General features: G+C 40.2%; 1 long non-coding RNA gene across 1 annotated transcript; it reads right to left on the bottom strand.

Moving 5' to 3' along the window:
• Nucleotides 1–441: 441 nt before the first annotated feature.
• On the bottom strand, nucleotides 442–5,987 carry LOC118328232. The gene is made up of 3 exons (XR_004796732.1): nucleotides 5,838–5,987; nucleotides 1,839–1,965; nucleotides 442–1,168 (listed from the first exon to the last, which is right to left on the bottom strand). It is a non-coding gene; the product is annotated as an uncharacterized LOC118328232 (long non-coding RNA).
• Nucleotides 5,988–6,819: the final 832 nt, after the last annotated feature.

The raw sequence follows: 6,819 nt of genomic DNA, 5'->3' as shown, positions 1-6,819 counted from the left end.
TCTGACTCTTCTGCTCCTCTTCCTCCCTCAGAGCCAGCCTGTCCTCCTCTTAGTCTGATTTGTTTTTTTCTGCTGTCTGAGTTATAATGGCAGTTGGCCAACCAGTGTATAGTTGCATTATCACCATTATTGAGGCGTGGACCTGCTCCAGATTCAACTAGTTATCTTCATGTATGGGCAAAGTTCTGAAGACAACATCTACTGCACTTTATGTGGTGACGGTGATATATCTGAGTGCAGTGAGGTACACATTGTAAAGAGGACCGTTTGACGTTGTTAACACAAACTACAAGCCAGGTCTTATATTCTGTGATTATTTTACTGTTAAAACATTTATTTACAATAAAAACTCCAGTGTGTCTTCAACACTTATATATCAACAATAAAATAGTATAAATCAGTTGTGATGATTTTAAATCTTTAAAAATAATGAGACACAAATGCAAATATCAAACCTCTTTATTTCAGCCAGTACTGTTAAAACAACTGATTCAAATTCAAACCTCACTAATGCAGCAAACTGTCAGCGGAGGGATTTCAACCATAAACCGACCAAATATTAGTCTGTACTTCTGCCATCCAAAGCATGAAGAGAAACATTCAGACGGATCAAATCTGTAGATTTTTTAGCTTTAGCAACACACACATAACCTCGTGCCTGTTAGCTTTAGCCTCTATTAGCATGATGTCATCATTTGACAGAAGCTAATCATCTGTGGTCTCCTTCACTTACAGTAGTTACACTAAAGCAACACTATTTCATTTAAAGGTAACACTGAATGTAGCTAGAAACAGTTCAATACAGAACTCATCCATTTGACATTAACTGAGCTGTAAAACAGGTATCTCATCCAAACTTTAGACACACAAGCTCATTAACACTACGGCATCTTCCTCTTAAGAGCAGCAGTGGAGCACAGCAACAAGCACATTGGACTTCAGCGTCAGCTATGTTTTCAGATTTTCGATGGGTTCATGAATGCAGCGTCTGACCCAGTAGTGACTCCACGCTCTCCACCAGAGTTCTGCTCACATGAACACCTCCTGTTTCCTCAACCTGCACCTGTACCAGGACCAGTTTAGTACCAGTTGGTGCAAGAGATCATGAAGCACATGTTGTCCACCTTCTTGTTTCCCATCTTGCACTGGGGCAGCTCTCCTGGGGTGTCTGTGTGAGTCAAATGCAGCAGTTTGTGTGATTTTATTTATTTTATTGCAGCTCAGTCGTATTAAAACATGCTCTATGTATAAAGATGGACGACTCCTCTTCCTGTACAGTAATGAAGCTAGAATATCTTAAAGTGGAGACATTCGGGGCCAGAGTCTGTGCTGTAGTGAGTGAGGTTGACGCCGCTGTATCGAGGTCGTCGTCCATCTTTATATACAGTCAGTGTATTCATTTATTATTATGTATATATTTTGTAGAAGTGGCCCATTCAAATCCTTTACTCCCCCAAACCACTTTCTCCTGCTGAAACTCTCTATATATAGATATTTACTAGTGCAAGTAGCACAATCTAGGGGTTTAGTTACAATTTAAGCAAAAGTACCAAAGCATTAATGTAAAGAAAATTAAAAGTCCTGCATCATAGATTCCTAGACACGGTTTTTTAAAGCCAAAAAGGTTAAGAACCACTGGATTTATCTTCAGCAATGTGATGTATTTTAATATCATATATATGAAGAAGATGGCTGTCAGATAAATGCAGTGAAGTTAAAAAGTAAAATATTTCTGTCTTAAATGTAGTGCAGTAGAAGTTTAAAGTAGTAAAATGGAACTAATGAGTAGATTATTTATACAGTATTGAATAATGAATGATGAATTTGGGTGTTTGTACCTTCAGAAGCAGCCGATCCGGAGCTGTCAGTGCCGACAGATTCTTCAGGTGTTTCAGTCTCCTCTTTACTCTCCTTCCTCTCATGGCTCTGCTCTCCTCCCATCATCACCAACACAGCGAGTCACACCTGAGCGAAGATACACAGGTAAATGCATCCGGGTTGACTGTTTTTAATAGTTTATACAGGCAGCAGTTTAATAATCCAGTCCCACAGAGAGGATAGGGAGGTACTGCGAGAACCAGGCCAACGCCTTATTGTTGGTTCTGGTCTTTTTATGGGATTTGTTGACAGAAATAAGACACAAAGAAGAACACATGACATATACTGTGAGTCTGGACCCGAGGACCAGATCTGGAAAAAGTCTACCTGAAGAGGAGTCAAAGGACAGACAATCTGTTTGACTCACTGAGTGGACAAAGATAGAAAGAGCTTGATAGAGAGAAAGAGATGCAGATAGAGAGGAGGAGGAAGAGAGATCACAGCCGCTCTGGGTTATCAGCTCGGACATCTCTAATCCATTCCAGAATGATCCGTCCAGGACGCCAATCCAATCAAACACAACTCAATCAGACACAACTGATGGGATCATCTTACTCTGATTAACACTTTACATCATCGCTGTGTGTGAGCTGAGAGAGCTTTCCCGGTGGTCTGTCTGTAATGCATGCTGGGAAATTACACAAGACTCAAAGGACTCAGGACAAACAGAAACACCAAGATGAGAAGAGCCCAGCAGCACCAGTCCGACAGGGCGGCAACTCATTTGTACAGAGAACAAAATGTCAGAAAATGAAGACAAATGTCACCAGCTTTCAGACGGCAACGGATTATTTAGTCTGAACAACCCACAGAGATTATGTGACATTAAAAACACTGCAAATCTTCACATTGGAGAAGCTGGAATATACATTTGGCATTTATATTTAATGAATTATTTAAAGGAAATGATTCATTATTTAAATTATCATCGATTTCTGTCAACTTTCAGTGGTGCAAAAAGAATTCTGATATCACTGCGACCAATACCACACTGTAAAAAATACGTAAATAAATAAAAGTCCTTCATTTGAAACCTTACTAAAGTAAAAGTATGGAAGTATTATAGCAAAATGTCAGTGTTTTACTATTATATATAATGTTTTTGGATTAAGGATGAGCTAATGGATCTACTGTTGGGTAGTTTAATCTACAGCAATGCATCATATTCTATTAGATCATCATTTATTTGAACTGTTTTAGAATTTACATGTTATTTTAGAGAATGATTTATGTATATTAGGATATATATATTTTCTATATCAACTTGTTGTTTACATAGATTTACATTTGGGCCACCTTTGGCCGGTGGCGTAACATAGGGAACCATTTAGCTAACTCATTAGCCATCAACCTGCTGTCAGCACACGTCTGCCTTCTGTCTTACAGAATGAGGACTTTAATGTAACGTTAACTTGCTTTCATCATGTGGTGTTTTATCTTCATGTTCCCTGTTAATATGAAGAAAGTCTCCATTTAATCTGAAGAAATGAATCAGCTGAACCCTTTATACACAGCCTGCAGTCCCAGATACAGGAGCCACGAGCTGGTGGGCTGTCGGCGTGTTTCTGCCACGATTCTGAAATAAACAGGAACAAAATGCTGCTGAATATTTTCACACTCCCCAGACTGATTTTATTCACAGCACAGTGACAAATGGAGATTGTAACCAGTGTGTCAATCTGCTAGTAGAAGTAATGGGTGGCAGTAAAACAGGGAGCACGCCTTTCGAAATGAGAGATTAACTGCCTCACAAATGTGTTACGGCTGTGGGTCTCTGGCTGAACCACAAAGCAATAACTTGTGATAATTCTCACATAAAAGTTGATTATGGTGCCAACCTTTACTCCAGACCTAAATATAACATCAGACGAGCAGCTTCTGTTGGACGGACGTTAAGATAGGGGAGCGCAGGGTTGGTTGTCACATTCATTAAAGCTCACCGAGCCCACAATGGGGTTGTCACAAGTGCACAAGACCTATTTGAGTTTCAGTTGGTTACACTCTGCAACTTCACCACTAGATGCCACTAAATCCTCCTCACTGGTCCTTTAAGCAAAAGTACTTATAACAACCTCAGTTTGAAAATACTCCACAAGTAAAAGTCCTTCATTTTAAACCTTACTAAAGTAAAAGCATGGAAGTATTATAGCAAAATGTCAGTGTTTTACTATTATACATAATGTTTTTGGATTAAGGTTGAGCTAACTTCCAATAATAGGTCCCAAATAGATGCAGGTCTCCTTTAAAAGCCTGGTGTGGATTTTATAGAAATGATCTCGATGTATAAAACCTCTTAAAACCTACCGGGTTTAACCCGTTTAGATCTCTACACATGTTTAAACGTACCAAGTGCACAAGACGTATTTGATGGTCCGAATCTTTTGAACAGAATAAGCTTCACTCAGTTCCTACAGGACACTTTGGGCTTCCATCACACAATGAAAGGGAATGAAAATAAAAACCACGTCCTCCCCTAAAATGAAGATGATTGAGAACCCAATCTTAACATTAACTTGATATTATCTGAATGTTTAGGAATTCTTTTTCCTTCCAAATGAAACCCTGAGCAATGTAACAGGCGAGCAGCGTAACAAGTTCATCTGAGCTACACATGCTTCATTCATGAACTTAAGAGCGTCTCCATCAGCATTCAGTGCAGTCGCCTCGCTTCCCCTCCCCAGCTGTCACAGCCGGAGAGAAAGCCGGGCTAAATATAGCTCCCTTCTTTCTTTCTCTCAGATATTGTTTTGTTTTTTTTGCCTTCTTATCTCCAGCGCTGCCCTCTTCGCTTCGGAGTAAACTGGATCTGTCTCTCCCCTCTGAGGGGAGCCTCAGTGTGCAGCTGCAGGGTTCAGCTGCTCTGTCCGTTCGCTTTCTATTCTCTACTGATGAAGGGTTGCTAGTTTGATTCCTACAGGAGACGACCCCCATCCACACACACACTGAAGGTTTATTTTGTGTTTGCTTTCTGTCAGTAAATGAAGCACTTCTGCCATGAATGAGCTTCAGGAAATAATTAAGATAAATAAAGTCTCCCCAGCAGATTAATTACAGTCTATCTGCATTATTGATTCAGTTGAGGTGAGAGTGAGTTTGTCTCATTCATCCTGAGTCAGCTTCACTTACACAGAAGCTTGACTTCTATGTTGTTGGTTATTACTGCTGCACGATGTGTTACAAACACATTATTATTCTGACAGATATTGTGATATGATTCATGATTAGCGTGGGAATCACTTGTAGGTCAGGGCAGCTCTGCAGAACTACAGTACTTCATTACAATGCTGTTTATACACACATTTGACCTTTTATCTGGATTCATTGTTCAGTCTTATTCCACATATTTGTATGTTTGTTTTTACCCATCTAGCTTTGCTGTCCTTATTTGCAGCTGCGACTGTTTCTATCTACAACCCGCCTGGTTCGGGCCCACAACTAATGCTGTAGCTCGGCTCAGACAGAACTAATTTTTTTTACTATATATTTTTACTATATAACTATATATTTAATATTTTACTAAAAACAACTGTTGAATGAATTTGTTTATTATTTTTGATATATATAGTATTACAGTATTATATAGGCTAGTGTAGTTTTCTTGTAATAAACTATTTACATTATTTATTTAAAGTGGAAACTCGGGTCTGAATAAAGTTCTACTGAGAACCTTTAACTGCACTAAATATAATAATATTAATGGAGGAGAACCCCAACAACCTTTGATGAATCATCTTTTTAATGCTGTTTGAGTCTCATTCTGCCTGTTATCAATAATAAAGGTGAATAGTGTATGTTGTGTAACCTGTGGGCCTTATCTCGACCACACTGTCTGTAACAGCCTCCTCTATGTGACTGAACCACAATCTGACATGTTTACAACCCAGAGAGCTCCGCCTACAGTGTGTGTGTGTGTGTGTGTGTGAGCTGCTGTCAGGGAACATAAATGAATTTTATCCCACCTAGTCGACCCCCTCGTATCCTGTGAGACCCGTCCGTCTCTGTCGGCCGCTGGTTCCGATTAGTTTTCGGTGTTTCCAGGCAGAGTATCCGGACCGACGTGTCGGCGGAGCGGCTGACTCCGAAGATCGTCTGTGTTGAAGAGGAGGGATCACTCCGTGCGTTAAAGTCACTGACTGTATATATAACACACAGCATTCTGTGTAACAACCAGCAGGGGGCGCTCCACTGGTTGCAATAACACCACTGATACCATTCAGTCTTATGGAGAAATGAGCGTCGCCTTCTCAGTTGATTTATCCCCTCACAGTAAAGACAGTTTCCTGATGATTTCTGCTCTCAGTCTCCGTCTAGTTCAGTCTTCTTCTTCGCTTGTTCTTATGTAACTGATGGTCCCACTTAAGAGCAAAAAAGACATCAATACGCTAGGCGGGCTACCTGTGTGATCTGGACAGCTCATTAATGGGGATCGCAGTTGACCCTTCGTTATATCAGATGAGCCAGAACCACAAACGTAAACTGGAGGCGCAAGAGGAAATCTTCAGAAGACATTTATTTCACAGCAATCCTTTTTCACAGCAGCCATTTTGACCTGAAATAGTAGGGTAAAACAACAGGTGCTATAAACGATAGGCTGTACTAATTAAGGTCCCGTTATATTTAGTGTAGCAGAGCCTTTCCAGTGAGCAAACAGCCACAACCTGACTCTGTTTGACCTCAATCATTGGTAACATCTGTGTTTACCCTACTAATAATGCTGGGAAAAAGGTTATGAGATACAGACTGACACTGTAAACCATGGAGCTGTTTGGCAGAAAATAGGCTGATACACACATTTACATTCCTTCACTGTGATCCATTTCTGAAGCATTGATCGGTATAATCTACTGGCTGCTCTTTGTTGTGGTCCGACTGTCTGGTATCTTCTGGTGTGAGGTGGGAAAGTAAAGCAGCTGTTTGTTAGTCAAACCAACCAGTGAGTCC

Source organism: Morone saxatilis, unplaced genomic scaffold, assembly GCF_004916995.1.
Source record: "Morone saxatilis isolate NCDOM2014 unplaced genomic scaffold, NCSU_SB_2.0 Contig18, whole genome shotgun sequence".
Lineage (NCBI taxonomy): Eukaryota > Metazoa > Chordata > Actinopteri > Moronidae > Morone > Morone saxatilis.
The sequence above is the reverse complement of the archived record's forward strand: the minus strand, read 5'-3'. Positions and strand labels throughout refer to the sequence as shown.